The sequence below is a fragment of the Alexandromys fortis genome, unplaced genomic scaffold (genome assembly GCF_014885135.2).
Source record: "Alexandromys fortis isolate MF-2015 unplaced genomic scaffold, M_Fortis_MF-2015_v1.1 scaffold_10, whole genome shotgun sequence".
In the NCBI taxonomy this organism is placed as follows: Eukaryota; Metazoa; Chordata; class Mammalia; order Rodentia; family Cricetidae; genus Alexandromys; species Alexandromys fortis.
Window position 1 is genome coordinate 13,136,660 of NW_026067895.1, and position 18,056 is coordinate 13,154,715.

Genomic DNA, 18,056 nt, shown 5'->3' on the forward strand with positions numbered 1-18,056 from the left:
TTAATCCCACGAATGAAGTCACACCCTGATTAAAAACCAAAATATGCAATAGCTATATGTTAACACAACTCAGTTTTTTTTAGAAAAGTGAGCTGTTTTAGGGTTGGTTTTTTTTTTTTTTGAAACGTGGTCTTAATATGAGTTAACCATCAGATCCTGAGATGAGGAATCTAAAATTGAACAGATGAATTCATCCTTTATGACGTCACCCCTGCATTAATTACCTGCACCGCTGGGACTGAGTCCCATGTGGCCATCATTTGAGACACAAAGCCCTCTTCTTCCAAACCTGGAAAAGCGGTGGAAACTGACTGGAGAATGTTCTTTGTAGAGAAAACAGGAAAACCCATCCTTACACAAAGAGGCACAGGCAAAGGGAACTATGCCTAGACCCTAGACGGCTCCTGGTCCCTCGGTTTGTATAACCTACCACTCTGTCCACAGGAATGGCTATTTTTAAGGTTAAGACCACAACTTTCTCAAAGGGGTAAGAGACAGCTACCTATAGAAGATTCTAGAAGCAAAGCTGATCGTCCAGACTCAAGAGCCAAGCTTGCTGAAGAATCTCTGCCACACGTGGACTGAATGATTTCTCTCCTTGGCCACAGTGACTCAAAAGTAGCCACTGTTGGGTATTTTTAATCGTCGGTAGACAGAAGTTTTATACAAGTTAATTCTGTCCCCTGACATCAGGGAAGAAGTATGAACATCCACAACAATGACTCGGCCTTTACCCAACATGACAACATATTTATTAAAAATCTTGTTTAAACCTTCGTGAATGACTAAGCCAAGTTACAGACAGGAGTGGAGCCTACTGGTCATGCTGGAAAGGTTGGGAAAACATTAATCTACTTCTTCACACACAAAAACAGAGCCCTGGCCTCTACTTGGTTTTCTGTGTACAGTCTTCAGCAGGCCTAGAAACGAAACTTGGAAGCTCTGGCTCAGAGATGTTAAAAATCACTGACGTTCAGAAGTACCGGTCACTTTATCAAGGAGCCTGGGACAAGGTCAGATCTTGTGCTCCAGCCTATCTCTTCATCTAAAGTTCCGTGAGGCTTGCTGCCCCTGAAGGAACGAGCAGCCTTTCATGTTCTTGGCCTAGAGATCACAGGCGACAAGAATGGCCCCACTACTGTCTTCATCTCCAGGATGTGCTCAGCGACGGGGCACCTCTGAGGTTTCAAGCCTTGCAGACAAATCCCCCGATTTTGTTCCCAAAACAGAAAACGACTGGACTCTTCCTCTAGCACGCTGCTGTGAACCCTGCTTCCAGAGTTCGCAGCCTTCTCTTTCTGGGTTTGTGTCTGAAGTGTGCATCTATGTATGAAGTCTGTATGTATGCAGATCAACACGGAGAGGTGCATGCACACACGCACGTGGGAAACAGATGACAATCTCTGGTGTCAACCCCAGTGATACACTCCACCTCCTCGGAAACAAGGTCTCACAACTGACCTAGCGCTCACCAATGAAGCTACACTGGATAGATCCTCATTGCCTGCCCTCCCCCGCCCCGCCCAGCCCTGGTGTTACACACGTGCCAACGTGTCTAGCATTTTCACGTGGCTTCTAGGGTTAGAACGCGGGTCTTGCTGAAAACGTGAAGAAAACATCTATTTCTTCACGTGGTCCTGATACTTGTGAGAGTTTTACCAGATGAACCACCTACCAGCCCATTTTTACTCCCTCCCCAGGCCCATTTTACATCCTTCTTACTATTCCCAAGTTAGTCTCCGAGTCTCTGTCAAATGAGGACACCCATACTCTTGTGCGCTTGTCCATGCCAACACAGAGCAATAAATGAGGAAATGTATGTCATAGCCTCAGTGCAGTGAATATCCAAGGGCGTAAAGAAGGCAACAAAGGTTAACTGTTTTATTCCATCCACATTTTTCGTTTTCAATTCCTACCATTCTACGGTGTGCTGTGCCTATCTGCCTATGTGTCATTTCCTTGTCTAAATTCTCACTTCTTTTGAGTTTTAGCTTATATCTGAAATCCAACCAGCCCTCGTACGCAGAGGCCGTCATACGCTGTATTTACATGTCTGTCCCGTTCACATCTTAGTTATCACACATACATTTCAATACTAATTTATACACACTTACTACATTTATGTTATCCATATTATGCAGATCATAGTGTGCAGAAAATACAAGTGAGATATATAATTATAGCCTGCCCTTATCATTTCGTATCTGAATAAATACAGTCTAAGTGACACTTGACAGTGCAGTAACATGCCCCGTGCTCTGTGTCCTGCAGATCCAGTTTAATTACAGCTGTACGCTGTCTAGTCTACCCTATTCTACTATCTTCCTCTCTCTAAGCAGGAAAATGTAATGTAGAAATCCTATCCCATCCTCTGGGCAGACACAATAGCCCTACCCGAACCTTGACATTCTGGTGGACAACGTCCATGGTCAGTCCAGTATGTTTGCTATGGAGTGGTGACCCTCACCCCAGGGCTACCAGTGCCTACTCTTCAGCCCTTTGCCTGCTCAGCCGGAGTCACACAAGGCACGCAGGTACCGAGCTGCTGACAGGTAGACGTAGGACCCACTTCACTTGCATTTCTCCTTAGTCCTACCATTTTAAGTAATGCTCACAAACAAATACTTTCTCTAAGCCAAACTGTTCCCATCTCCTTTAAAGGAAAAGCAAAATTACCTGACCGACTATAAAGTTGTGTGCAGATCAAACAAAGCTAGAACTATTCCAATGGCATAAAGGTACTTGTTCAGGAAAACTCACATTGAGAGCTAGAAATGAGGGCAGTGTTACCTTAAACAGGGATTCTCAACCTTCCCAACGCTGGGACCCTTTAATACAGTTCCTCATGTTGTGGTGACCCCCAACCATAGAATTATTTCATTGCTACTTCACAACTGTAAGTTTGTCACTGTGATGGATCGTGATGCAAATACGTTGTGACATGCAGGATAACCGATATGCAACCCGCAAATGGGGTCGCAGCCCACAAATTGAGAACCACCGCCTTATAGGGAGGCAGTCACTGAGGGACTTCTGAGAGAGGCTCCTGGGATGTTAGTTTGCTGGGCGTGTCCTGTTTATGAAGCTGCCAACAGGTGTGATCTTCCAGATGGATATTTTGTTTACGGCAATAAAAATGCTGACTTTTGTATCAGGTCTGCCTAAAGTAAGTGGGTAACTTTTTTACTCCAGCATCTTCTAGAAAAATTCACCTCGTCTTCATGTCGTTTTGTCTCTACCTCCTCGACTAAGAATACCATCCTATTTTTATCACAAAGACTACCCGTGTGCCTTTCCCCCCTTCATTCCTGAGTTTATGGACCAGCCAAACACAAAAGGGTTAATTCTGTATTGACGCCTTATTTATAATAGAATTCTCTATAGAAAAATAATTGCAGAAACACAGGAAATGACTTCTCCAAAGATAAGAGTGTGCTCCGGTGCCTCTTCCTGGATTCACTCCCTCAAAAGAACTCCTACAATCTGGGAGATTTAAACACTAACATTCCAACTCCAATGACCAGCAACTATGACCTGCGAGGACGATGCGGACAGAATATCCTCAGGCCTATTAGGAAATAAATAATGTGATTGGGAAGAAGGTAATGCGAACAACCGACCTATCTTCCGAATCTGGAGAGTGAACACCTCTGCCACATAAAATTAGGGCTGTTAGGAAACATCAATTCCATTTATTTAAAACCCCCCCCTTCTTTTTTTGCCCAGGTAAAAATTCCATACTAGGTGGAGTCTGGAGCACCTCCGAGAAACAGAGTTACTTTTTGGAGTAAGGACCACTTTCTCCCAAGCAAACCAATCCACCCCAGTTATCTGAGCTCTGCTAATCCGAGTGGGTCTCAGGCAGAAGCACTGGGAGAACTGACGGAAGCCGAATCGAATCAATGAATTGGAGAAAGGCCACTCTGCCCAGATTGACCTTAGAGGAGCAAGGGAAGAGGGAATCGTCCCAGAGCACAAGGAATTAACTAACTCACTCTCAAGAAGGGCCTAGTCCTCCTGGCATGGAAGAAAAAGAATAAAAAACAAAGTACCAATAAGAACGGGGGGGGGGGATAATGCCTCCTTCAATTCAAGGGGGAGTGGGGCTGGAGCTAGTCTTGAGAACTGTGGCAAATTCTAGTAAAGTAATTAAATGTCAGCAGTTCTCACTGGAGAAAGGGGGAGACATACGGGCTCACGCAGTTCCCTCTTTAGATCAGGTCTTTCCAAGCACAACCTTCATTATTTTCCTGCAAACTTTTATAGGTTGCACCTGCCTTGTGGAGCCTCACTGCAAATGAGAAAGAGAAAGCGGGGAGTAAGGTTTAAACTAACACGAGTTCATTTTTACCATTTAAAAAGTTCCTAATTTAGTTTAAAAAGTGAAGTCCAGTGGGCAAGGAGACATTTGGGGAACGGACCTGGCTCCCACCCAAGGCAGAAAGCATGACTCATCAAAGCTTCAGAGCAGACAGAAGAGGCTTCGCGTTTGTCTTGAGTTCGCCTTCGGGCCAAGAACCGCTCTCAACTGAGAAACTTCAGTGTTTTTCCTGGATGCTTAAGTCTGGCAGGGGTTCTTGGGCAAAATCCCTTGAGTCTCAGAGTCTTGATTTCCAGGTCCCCTAGGCCTTTTTAATGGTTACCTCTGGGCACTCCTGGTCTCATAACCCAAAGGGAATTGGTCCACTGGGGGGAGCTGTGTAACTTCTCTTTCCTAGCCAACTCTAGGATCACCAGGGACCACCAACCCCTATTCTCAAGAGATGTTGCTGTCCTAGAAAGAGACTGCAGGATTGGGAAAGGGTACAGTCCGGGAGAAACAGGGTTGCAATTGCTGGAGTGTATAGTCCCTGTGGACATTGCTCCCTAGGATTCCGGAAGTGGCCCCCTACCCTCTATCCCATAGGACCAAGTTGGGTTCAGGGAAGAAAAACCAGGAAGAGAGGTACACAGGGCAGAGGAGCCCAGGTGGCGGTGGGGCTGCAGGGCCGAGATGTGTGGTCCCGCAACAGTGGGTGGAAAGCCCTCCGGAGGGCTTCAACACCCTCCCCAACACACAGACACATACACAGAGGCACAGAGCCACAGACGACTCACAGACACACACACACACACACACACACACACACACACACAGCTTAGCCCCGCGGGGGTCCTGGGTCCCCTGGTCTCCCCCGAGGTAAGTGAGGGGAGGGTCCGGAGGTGGAGGCGCCAGGGCCCCTAGTGGTGCTCATTGTCGCCCCCGCTCTGCCCCCGCCCCTCACCCGCTGCGTGTCAGCCAGCCAGCAAGCGAGCGAACGCAACAAAACAAAACAAACTCGTGCCGGCTTCCTGTTGTGCAACCCCGTACTGAGTAAGTCGGGGGCAGAAAGGCCGCCGCCAGCCGCCTGTGAAAAAGCCGGGACCTACCGAGGGGACCCGCGGGTCGGAGCCCCGGAAGCCGCACTTGGGTGCGCAGCGCCGCGTACCCCCACTTTGCCCGCATCCGGACCATGGTGCGAGTGCCCGCACCAGGTGTTGTTTTGCGGTAGCCTCCCAAACAATTACATACCAAGACCAAGGGCGCGACCTTTCCCCAAAGTGTCTCCCTCCAGGTACTTACTTGAATCATCCATAGGATGACAAATTTGCCCGGGCCAAGGTTTACAGACATTTGGGTGAGTTCCTTGTCCCCTGGGTGACTTGTCAGCTCTAGTGAGTAACTTGGAAATGTCGCTTGGGGCAAGGTGTGTGTCTAGGATTGCCAACAACTCACTCACGCTTTCCAGAAAGTGGTCCCGGCTGACTTCAAAATAGACACAGGGTCATTTTTTGAATGACCAGAGTCTTGAAGCGGGACAAAGTCCCCAAGACTGAGACATTTCCCAAACAGTGCTGACATTTTTGTCCCGGCCCATAAAAAAATGTACACGCGAGGTGACGAACCCGGCGGGGGGTGTTAGTGTCTGAATGTGTCTGCGATTTCGTGGCGTGGGAGGTTATAGTTGAAACTTGGCGGATGCGCATCGCTGCTCCTCTCCGGACTAGAAGCTCTATCCTGGAACCCAAGGACCTTCCTGAACAATGGGCACACCAACTTGGATAAAACACAAAAGTGGAAAACAGCCTTCGTGGCGCTCCACAAACACGTGGAAGCCGGAAAAACAGCTACTGTCCCAACTGTGAGCGAAAGACCTCAGCTCACCCCATCACTCCCCGCTTCGCCAAAGTTTCCCCAAGTATGACCCCTAGGGATGGCGCGCACCGTGCAGGAGCGCTCGGTAAACTGGCCCTGACTGTGTAGCCTTCTGGAACCTGTATTTTCTTTTAAAAGGCACAGAGACTCTTCCCTCACAAGTGAAACTTCAACACCTTGTTGGTTTCCTTTCCGTGTACACTGGGCGCTCTTAGGCAACTGACAGCCAGTCTGACGGCTAAGTGAATATTGCCATCAGCCTCCGTAAGGTGTGCCTAGGTCTCTAGAAGCCCTGAGTATGGGGAGTTGGAGTGCCTGTGTCCTCAAACCCGCGCGAACGCCACCAGCCCGGCGTGCACAAACTATTTCTAATCCCGAGTTTGGATCTCTGCGACTGACCGCCCCCACACTCTCTAGCGCCTTCTCGCTCCGTCTCTCGCCTGCCGAACAAAGTTCCTATGGCATCCACTTACCAGGTAACCGGATTTCCACAACAAAGCTAGGCGTGCGAGTCTCTTTTCCCCGCCAGCCGGAGCGTGACAGCACTGGCGACGAGTGGGTGGGGGGTTGAGCCCCTCAGCGCTCCACGCGGGCTCTGCCTCCTTTGGAAATGAAAACTCGCATCCAAGCCCAGAGCCGGAGCTCGGAAACGCGGCCCGATGGCCGTGCGTGTGCGCGCGCGGCTGCGACGGCGGCGGCCCGGGAAGGAGGAGGCAGGGCAGCCGGCCGACTCTCGGCATCAGCTCGCTGTCCCCGCTACACACAGACACACTCCAACCATGTCTTTACAAAGTTGAACGCCGACTTTGTGCCTGGCCCAGGGTACTCATCCTCGCTCTGGGCCAAGGGGATGCGTGGACTCAGGGTCCGGGCTCGGGATGCTGGCTGTTTGAGCTGGGTCCGGGCTGGAGAGCGCCGGTGCGAGCCTGGACCCGGGCCCGCCGCGGCCCCGAGGTGCGCGGCCCCTGGCTCCGGTGCCCTTGCGCGCCGCGCTCTGGGCTGCCCGGGCGGCGCAGTAGGGACGCCGGCTGCAGGGAGAGAGGAAGGGGGAAGAGGGCGGGAGGGAGGCAGCCCGGCGAGGAGTGTGGATGTGTGTGCGGCCGCGAGGGCCGGCCGGCAGCCAGCTGCTTCCTGAGTGTGAGCGCCGGAGGGGGCGGGGAGGGATGGGGGCGGGCTCCTGGTCACCAGGCCAGCTAGTGTCTTGCTCTCCACGTTCGTTCGCACACACGCTCCTTCCCATAAAACTCCGGAGCTTGGTAACCGCAGAGAGACTCTTCACCTTTCTGGACCTATTTATTTGCCTTTCTTTTTAAACCTAAAACTATGTCAGTCTTCTACAGGACCCGTTGTCAGATCCTAAGGAACAAGAAAGAAAATCCTTGTAGTAAAAAGGGGAAAGGGGGAGTGGAAGCAAAAAACTGAACGATGGCAAAAGGGACCCAAACCTGTGGGATTGGATGCTGGTGACTAATTCAAAACTGGCCGTGGAATACAGAGAGGATCCTGTGGCATCTTCCAGGGGGTAAAGGGGCTAAAGGAAGGTAAGGAGAGAGTAACCAAGGTTTCACTTGAAGACAGGCTGGGAGGAGTGGACGCACCCTCCTCGAAGATGTTGCTTGTAGTATATTCTCCTCAGAGTTCAACACCCCCAGCTTTGTACCCCACCTAAGTTGTGATTCAACTGGTAGGCTTGATCAGAGCCCCTCAGAAGCTTTAAAAAGACCTACTGTTAGTGGATGCACTACGGATTGCCACAGACAACAAAGACTTCCAGCTTGGAATGCAATGTGCTCATTGCAGGCCACATCCCCCCAGTTAGGCCTCTGTGCAGTGAGTCTTGGTCTATTCCTCTCTGTGTCTGAAATGAACAAGGTGTCACAGACACTTAGAAGACCACTCACTAGTCTGGAGCTTGGGAGGTAGCTCAGTCGGTAGTAAAATGTTGTCTTAGGAGTGTGGAGACCTGAGTTCAGATCCTCAGAACCTATGTAAAAAGCAGAGCATAGTGGTGCACACTTGCAATTCCTGCACTGGTTGGAGCGGGGGTGAGGGTGGACAGACAGATCCCTGGAACTCACCGGCCAGCAAGTCCAGCCAAATCCGTAAGCTCTGGGTTCAATGAAATATTCTGCTCCCCCCAAAAAGACACAGAGAGAACAGGATTAGGGAAGATACCTACATGGACCTCTGGCTTCCACATCCATTCACAGATTTGTGCACACACAAACACCAAAACACACGTAAACACATACGATATGCACAGAGAATTTCTCTCGTCCTTAGAGTCTAGTCTGCTATTGTTCTAGTAAAATGTAGAATTTTAATAGATGCTTTGGACAGATAGAAGCCCCTAAGGACAGAAGTGATTTAGCCCAGAATACCAAACCCAAAAGGTCGTTGGCAGTTTTTGTGTTTTATTTCAGCAGAAGCGTTACCACTTCTTAATCTGTGATGATAAGCAACATCACCAGGGGAACCCTAGTTTGCACAATACTTTTTCTTGGACCTTATTATTAAGGTCCTCATTTCTTTTGGAGGGAGGCACAGACGCTATAAAACACCGCGGTATCCGTCAGCAGAAGTAAACGATGAGGGACTCAAACTACGCTATGTCACGCTGTCCATTTCCTGCTTCTCCTTCTGGTCTTCATCTCCTTCTAAATACAAATGCCCAAGTTCAGGATGGCAGTGGATGGCTTCAACCACACATAAGAAAAGAAAATACTCATAAAATGAAGCATGCAGCAACATCACAAAAACAAAGAAACCAAATGCTGGAAACTGCCGTGATTATTCCATTGTGGCTAGTTATTGCAACATGCCTGACATTCACATAAAAACCCATCCTCATGAAGTCTGCAGGAGCAGAGCAAGCTGCTCAAGCGCAAAGCATCCTGGGAAACTCTGCTCCTCACAGGCTTATGCCATTCTCCAGGCAGAAGCAAACCCGGAGTAAAGGATGAAAATGTAAAAAATAAAATAAAAACAAACAGGGGAAAAATGAACACTTTGTCAGCATTTCAGGTAACATTGAAATGCTGTACTTTTGATGCCAGAATGGTGAGATGATGCCTCGAGGCCTGAGGAAGCTGCTGAAACTTCTCACATGATGGGAATATCAAAAGCTGCAAGAGAAAATACGTAGTACTTTACCCTACTTTAATCAGTTACTCATGGAAATGAGATTGTAGGGGAAGTTATGAGTCATTAATTTCTCCCAAATTCCCTTCTTTATTTTGAGCCCAGGAGCGGGAATGGCATTTTTTTCGGGTGACATTTTCACGAGTCTCTAATATTCCTAATACATTTACCACTAAATCGGGACCGCGCTTGGGGTAGGAGCAGAAATGGAGCTCGGCAGTGAGCTTACAGCCCAAGAGTTACAGTGACCCTGGAATGCTCCCAGCACAACTCTGGAGTGACTCAGAATGAGATCGGTGCTTCTTCCAAACTGAACTGGTCAGAGGCGAGGGATGAGAGGCAGCGGGAAAGGAAGGGAGGGTGTCCACAGATGTCACCCTTCCCTTCCCATCATCTGTCCTTAGGAATCATGCCTGGCAGCCTTCCAGCAGGAGAAGTGGGAACGGCAGCCTAGCCAGCATCTTCCTTCCCTCTTCCCAGAGACCCACATTGAATTCATCTCAACCCCTGACTCAGGACAACTGACTCAGCAGACAGTGCCCGGCTGCCAGCTCAAGTGGACCTCGTCTGTCCAAGCACTGAGACCGAAAGAATTAGACTTGGCAGGCCCTGCACATCGGGAAATGTTGCTTAAGGCCTTCGCCTGCACCTAGGATAGAGGAAAACCTTACGGCTCTCGAGTCGATCACCTCTTCTTGCCTCAAAGCCATGACCGTGAGAGAATTGCCGGCACAGCTGGGTTTCCTGGCCCAGAACCCCTGGGTTCTGTCAACATTGTTGCCCTCCAACATAAAGGGATCCTCTCTTGACCTTTTCACAAGCACACTGGAAGTCCCACTAGTTGCTTCTTTTTGTTGCTGTGACAAAATATGTAACAAAAACAGCTTAAGCAGCCAAGAGGTTTGTATTGACATTGTCCATCATGACAGAAAATCAGAGAGATGAATAAGGTTGTGCGCCTCACTTTCTCATTTTGATGCAGCTGAGGACCCCGGCCCGTGGGATCATGCAGCCCGCATTCAGGGTGGCTCTTTCTTCCTCTGTTAAACGTTTGTGGGAAAGCCCTCAAATGCACACCAAGAGGTTTGCCTCCTGGCTGATTCTAAATGGAACCAACAGTGAAGATTAGCCATTATACACGTGTAAAAAGTCCACAGTCTCTCGGAATCAATGTTGATGAAGGCAACTGAGTGTGCAGAGAGGGAGGAGGAGGAGGCAGGAGTAATGCCCTCCAGTGTAGCATGGAGCAGCCTGGCTGCTTGAGCTGGCCTTCAGGGAGTGGAAGCAAAGCATCCGAAGCAAAGGCGGCTATGCCTCAGAGAGGCGCAGAAGGCATAGATCCTGCCCAGCTGCAGACTCAAGGCTACAGTCAGAACAGGCATTCATCGTCGTGCGTCTACAGCCATCCAACGCTCCGACTGTTACATGTGTGAATCTGAGCGGTCTAGCAGCGGTCCATTTACAGACTTGCGGAGAGCGATGGCCAGGGCCCTGGACCTGTCACGTACCCATAGCCAGAAACACATCTGAACTGCAGCTGGCAGATAAGTTGAGCTAATAGCCCCAATAACTGTATGCCTAGCTATTAAAACACAAGCTCACGCACGCACTCACACCAGCGGACAAGAGTCCACTCAGGTAGAGATGCAGTGGAAAAAGTCAGTGTTTGCCAGATTAAAGAAGGGGACTAAATGTGTAAGATGGAAATTTTCCATTTTCCCTTCCTGGATGAGTCGTACAAATAGCGGGATCCAGCGAATTTCATATTATGTTAACCCACGGGCTGATAGGCTAATAAAATTTGAGCTACTCTCGCAGCAACAGGTATGGCTGACCCAGACTCTCCTTACCCATCAGTCAATGATACTGTTGTTTTGTTTTGTTTTAAAATCTCATTTACACTTAACTATATTCATACCAGAATGTCCCTACTTTTCTGAGGTCAAAACTTTACATGGGAGTCTAACATGTATCACTTCAAAGGTAAACTGACAAGAGTATTTTTCTCCATATGGTTTCTCTCAGTTTCTTTTGATGAGTACATTTTTTTTTCTTCCCATTTTGTGTAAGCTTTAGGTGCCTCTCAAATTCTGCCAAGACCAGTGGGCTCTTTTCTGCCACATTCTTAAATAGTATTTGCAAGGGGCTGACCCAGATCGAAATGAATCACAGCTGTATACAGTACTGCATCGCGATTCCTCGGCTACTCAGCACCAGTACCGGCTACCTTCAGCGTTGTGAAGGTGAGCATGTCTGAAGAGATGTGACCTTGTCCCTAAGCACCTTCTACAAAGGTGGCTATAACTCACGTTTCTTCATAGGTTAACAGAAGCACCATGAGCTAGCAGGTAACGAATGCCCATCAGAGGAGTGGTTTTATTAGCAAGGAAGTGTAAGAATGGCAGAGACGGTGGCCAGCACTCGCTGCTTGATTTTGTCTGTGTGATCACTTCAGCACTGGAAAAGACTCTCAGCATCTGGCGCTTCTCCTTCAGCAGGCACAGGCTCTTCAGCTTTTTGCCTCCTTGAGGAAGAAAATCCAAAATCTCCCTGCCAGGCTTTGTGTCTGGAGGTGGTCCTGGCCTGAGGCCTTCTCAAGGGATACTCACTCTGGCTCACCGGAAACCTGGTCACTCACATGGCACTTTGAGTTTTATACAGAAAAGAATGGCATCCTAAAAGTGGATGAAAAGGGAGGAAATGAGAATGGAGGTTACAGGGAGGTGGGTTTGCTTGGTAATGAGATGAATGAAGAGGCTTGGGCATCACTAGGTTCGCAGCTGGGTGACTGGGCAATCTGGGTGCTCAGAAGCAATACCATTTGGTGGCTTCTCCTAGGACTCTCCCTTGAACTGCCTGAGAGAGCGTTGGAATAAGCTTAGACACGTTCTACACATCCAAAATTGCTGGGACACGGACCCCTGGGAAGCTGTCAACATTTGTACACGCTTCTATTCTCTTGGACTCTTGTAGCGTGACACTGAGTATGGTTTTGACGTCTGTTACTCAAATGACCAGCTGCCCCCCAAACATACCTGTTCATACTAAGGGTGTCGACCTCCTTCAGGCCAGAGCATTCCTTAAAGGTATAACCCCACTGAGTTCTCACACCAGCCCAGTGAAGTCCAACCAAGTGCAATTTCCATTTCACAGACGAGGAAACAGGTAGAGGGGCAAAATACCTTCCCAGTGTCTCAGCTCTCCTGGGAGTGGCCGGCTTCAAACAGAAGTCTCCCCCACAGTTCACTGCTCCAACTCCTTCAGGGCAGCTAAACCTGCCTCTACCTCCTGTTTATTTGCTCTTGCCCTCAGGCAGGATGTTGGGAGAGGGTGGACTTTGGAATCAGAAAACCTGGAAATCCCAACTCCATGACTTATTCTATTCGAAGACTGTACCCTGGCCCGCTGGGGACTACAGTTCTTCTGTCTTTGTAAAGACTGGGTAGAACTGTGCCATGGACAGATAAACAAACTTGTACAAACTGGGTTTTTGCCTGTTGGTAATGGGCTCAGCATAACAGCTTCAGGGCAAACTGACCCCACCCTTCACCCTCCCCAGCTCCTAGGAGGGGCTTGAGAATTCTAAGAGCAATTCTACTCAACCTCGTCAAAGTAACTGGCTAGTTAAACTGACCTTAAACCAATCAGTGCAGGAGCTTCTCCAACCCCTCCACCCAGGGGCCATGGAGTTGGCTGGAGATCAGGCTTATGATCCAATTTGGCCTAATGTTAGGTGGAAAAGAATGGTTTTTGGTGGAATCTAGGGGAAGCAGCCATTCTTCCTCTGTGTTGTGCAGAGACAGGTAAAGCTGCCTTCCTCTGTTCCTGCAGAGGAAAATGACACTCAGTGCCTGCAGGACAGGCAACTGCAGAAAATGCAAACCTGGGCCTGGATGGCTCCACTTCTGATCTCCACCTTGCTGTTTAACTTTCTCACTTATGAGAACTGTTAAGTTCCTTTTATTGTTTCTTATATGCAAGTAACGACCTATAAAAGTACCTAAGGTAGCAGAGGGACCACGGAAGATATAAAGATAAGCAAGACAAGCTCTACCACCCAGTAAACACTGCTATCGCTTTTATAGAGTAAGAAGAGCCCGGATTGGAAAGTAAGAGAAATGCTGTGGTCCAGGTTCTCTTTGGGACTCTGCAGTCATTTGGATAGTATAACATTAAAGAAGGACATTAATCTCCCCCACAATCACACAATGGCTCTTTCAGATCCACTGGCCAACCCTTGGGGGTCAGACAGAGTGACTTATCCATTTGCTTGACAGACAACTACCTTGAAAAAGAAAAGCTGGGCCATTTCTGTATGCTTCCAGTTACTGGTTAACAAATGCTGCCCCAGCACTCTTCTCCTGAAAGAGAATGTATGCATTCCAAATTGCCTATGGCAATTGGACTATTTTTTCAATCCAAGGTAAAGCAGAGCCCCCAGGATTGCCATGGAATGGCATTTAGAAACAGTAAAGGAATCAGGAATCGTTTAGCACTGCCTGCTCACGAGTCTCACAATCCCACCCCACTGTGTGGTAGTCATTGGTCCAACATTCCAAAGTTTGAGTTCGTCCTCCACCGCCGTCCCCACCCCCATGCTTTTGGGTCCCGTGTTTTGTAACTAAATGACATTTAAAACTCTAGCTGTAGAGATCACTTGGGGCGGTTGGCATGCGCATCAGGGGCAGAGAGTCCTTAGATCCTAGATTGAATTTAGAGGCCGGCAGTTAGACCATTTGAACTCGATAATAACGATGCTATCTCAGCAGGTTGCATAGGTCAGAAACGTTCTTCTTGTCACTGCCTGCTCTTTCCTTCCAGCCAGAAGTGGACATAGGGAAAAGAGCAGAGGCATCAGGTTACAAGTGGTCAGTGCCAGGCACAGTGCAGTTACAGCAGCGATAACGGCGTATGTTTATCAGGGGCTTATTCTATGCCAGGATCGAGCATCGAGATCCATGGTCTCATTAAACTTTTGCAGAAACAGAGCTAAGAAGTGACGGGGAGGAGATTTGAACTCAGCGCTTCTGGCTGCAAGTCACATTTTTTTTCCAGGTGCATTGTACTCCACCTAGCACAATGTAGCATAAGACACTGATAAAACGTAGCAACAAAAGTTACATGTAAAATTTAAGACCATGTGTGCACTGCATATGATTTGTCCTGTTACAGGGACCTCCAGGTGGCACCACTTTCTAAAACCAGAACAGACAATCTTACCAGCTTGTTCGTCCTCACAAGGAGACCAATCATCTGTACTCCCTTGAGGTGACAAGGAGTCCTCACCTGCAAGCGGCCCCCAACCTCAGAACTGTGAGTTAACCCCTGCACACCCCTCCTCCCCGGGCTGGCCCCTCTCTTTAAGTATCCAATCCTCTGTGAGGCTTCTTCTTAGGGCTAGCTGTGTTTTCGACACTCAGGGAAGCTTTGTTGTATAATTGGCAGGGCTCCAGGGAGCTTGTGATTCAATCAGTGTACATGAGGCCTGGGTCTCAGAACTGCTTCGAAGTTTTTCAGGTGATTCTAATGGGCACCCCTAGTGAAGAACCACTATCAAGGAGGCCCTTGTAGACTTCTTTTCGGATCCCCTGAAACGGCTTGGCATCAAGGGCCCTGTTCTGTGTCGCCCACTTGACAACTGGACAAGCAGAATTCAGCGCCAAAGGCTCAGCAGTTAAGAGCACTTGTTCCCAGCACCACGTGGCAGCTCATAACTGATGCCCTCTTTCTGGCCTCTGTGGGCACACACATACACTCAGGCACACACATGCACATACAATAAACATATCTTAAGAAGAACCACTACCACTACCCAGGGACTGGGGAGATGTACTCGCTCTGTAAGCATAGGGATCAGAAGCTTAGCCTGGTAACATGTGCCAGCAGGCTCAGTGCTGGGGGACCAGAGACAGCCAGAACCTAAGGTAGCCAGCCTAGCCCAGATGGCAAGCTCCAGGTTCATTTGGTTAGAGACCTAAAGATGACCACTGGCCTCCACAGTGCACACACATGCATATACCACCCCCCCACACACACACACACCACAACATGAGAACAGAGACTCTAGAAACAAGCTGCTGGGGTTCAGTCCTGCCTCCACATTTAATAGCTGGGTGACTGTGAGGAAACCCTCTCTAGAGCCACAAAAAGGGCGTGGTACCAGTCTTCGTGCTAGAGCACTGCTTTGAACATGAAATCAGTTAATATTTGCTGATTGCTCAGCGATGCATCTTCCACACAAAACATACAACAAAAGCACAGAGAGCTGGGCAGTGGTGGCGCGTGCCTTTAATCCCAGCACTTGGGAGGCAGAGGCAGGCAGATCTCTGTGACTTGAGTTTGAGGCCGGCCTAGGCTACAGAGCTGGTTAGCCCAGGACAGCTAGGGCTGTTGCACAAAGAAACCCTGTCTTGAAAAAAAAAAAAAAAAAAAAAAAAGAATCTTGCACAGCTGTTGTCAAATTTTTACTCAACCTGATGCTATTTGGCCTTTTGTTTTTGTTTTGCTTTGTTTGCTTGCCTTTTTTTTGTTTTGTTTTGTTTTGCAAGAGAGGGTTTCTCTGTAGCTTTGGAGCCTGTCCTGGAACTAGCTCTTGTAGACCCAGGCTGGCCTCGATTGTTTGGCCCTTTGTGTATGTGCCCACCTGCTTACTGGTGACTACTCTGTCATTCTCCACTGAAGCCATGGTTCTCTGGGTCTGGAGCTCTCACAGGAGAACAAAGCACAACCAGGAAATAGTCCATACATATATGAAAAGTATCTGTTTGCTAACGTCAGCAATCGACTGTGTGAGACTAGTTGTTTTCAAGCTAATTATTTAAGTCATTCTCACTATGAGTCCACAGCAGAGGGACACAAAACACAGGGGCTTTGAGGAATCAATGGGCAGTGCAAACAGGAGTCCTGAAGGAGAATTCTCAGAGGTTACAGAGAGTAGAAAAGGAGGCTGAAAATGAGGGTTAGGGGTCATAGAAAATATCCAGGCCAGGAATAAAAAGCCATAGAAAGCGAACGTCACCATGTCTTAATTGTGCCTAAGTCTGGCCTGGCCTACATTCCTATTTGGATGGCTGATTTGCATACACGCTCATATACATTTCAACTCTGGAAGTAGAAGTTCCATATGTGTTTTATTTACTCACTCATTTTCTATCTGTACCACTTGGCCTATATTTTTTTCTTCTTCTTCGCGTTACGCCAGGAGACCATCATTGTAACAGGCACCTCGGCTTAGAGATGCTAGGGTAATTCTGAGGAGACATTTGAGACAAGATGTAAAATTTTGTATTGAAGTACAATACAATGTTCGATGCGCAAATTTGGCAGCCAAAAGCTCTTTCTCTCGTAGGTATGAAAAAAATGTCTGTCTGTGCTTTACTTTCAAAGAAACCAAATAAGACATGGTCCCTGAATCATTGTCTGAATGCAAGCAGCATTTGGCTTTGATCTGAGTTGTTGAAAACTATGACCAATTTATCCTAAGGATGCCAAGCCATCAGAGAATGTTTTTAAGTCTGGATTTCCATATCGGGATTTTGCTACACACGGCTTCTCTTCCTTTCACATTACATAGGGCCAATCCAAAATAGGACCGCCAACAATAGACAGGGCCGGCATGGTAACTGCACATCTACTTAAAGACAATGGGGCAGAAGGACGCACTTCTGGACACAGTGTGGCCTGGGAAAGTCTAAACTCATAACTGAACAGTAAGTGGGACTGTTCGACGCACTCTTCCGTGATACACTGGTAGCTTTCGTAGGGCCAGGCACTCAGTTTCCAACCGGATGGTTGGGAAAGAGGCCTTGGAAAGTTATTTACGCAGTGCGTGCACCCCCACTGCCTCTTGCCTCTCTGGGGCGTGCCTTTGTTGCCAGCCTTTCTCCAACCTCGTCAAGAGTCACTGCTGATTTGGGGGATTTCACTTGGTAATTGAAACCCAAATATGTCCATTAGGTTTCCATTCTGGACCTCATTTACCCTGTTCCTCCTTGCCCAGATAGTGTGGGGGGGGGTGGGGGGAGAATGAGAGAGGGGGTGGGATGTATACATCCAGCCTCTACGAAGCACATCAATCTTCTTGTAAGCACATGAAACATACCAGATATATCCTGTAATGAGTCAGTCGATTACCTAGGACTATCCACATTTGGGTCTTGGTGGAATATTCTTGGAACCAAGTGAAGACTTGATCAGCACATGATACCCTCCAATATCCTTCAGAAATAAGAAAATTGGCATCGATTTAAGGTCTCTGACTAAATCCATTGTCTGGAGCGCTTGGTGGAGAAAAACATTTGGTCTTGCTCCACATTCTGTGTTCAATTTGGGGTCCCTATCCAGACAAGGGTGCAGAAGATTCAGGGACCAAGAGGCAATTGTCAGTTCCTAAGGATATAGGTTTCACAAACATCTAGTCTTCAAGTCAGAGACATCTTTATGAGACTGCCTGTCCTCAAGGAGTCTGTGCATAGTGAGGCTGGTATTGCCGTGTATTTTACTTTAAGGTATAAACCCACTGAGAATTGACCATAAACTTCACCAGATTCCCAAATGGGTCCATAACACAAGAAAAACGTTTTCCTGTCCCCGAAACTGTCCATCCTAGTTCCCATTCCAGAAACGTCTGCACCCACTACCCCTCCTTTCCCTACCAGATTCACTCTTAACCTGCGTACAGAGAGCTTCAAGCCCATGTCTCCCTTCTGCTTCCCAACACAGAACAAATTCTTGTATGAGC

The 18,056-nt window shown here is 48.2% G+C and overlaps 1 protein-coding gene across 1 annotated transcript in view; it reads right to left on the bottom strand.

Annotated features, from left to right (window-relative positions):
• Positions 1 to 7,241, bottom strand: part of Glis3 (GLIS family zinc finger 3) — a 425,456-nt gene extending 418,215 nt beyond the window's left edge. The window contains exon 1 of the mRNA XM_050159533.1: positions 6,649 to 7,241. The gene's annotated coding sequence lies outside the window, so the exon portion shown is untranslated. The remainder of the gene's footprint in view (positions 1 to 6,648) is intronic.
• Between the last annotated feature and the right edge of the window lie 10,815 nt (positions 7,242 to 18,056).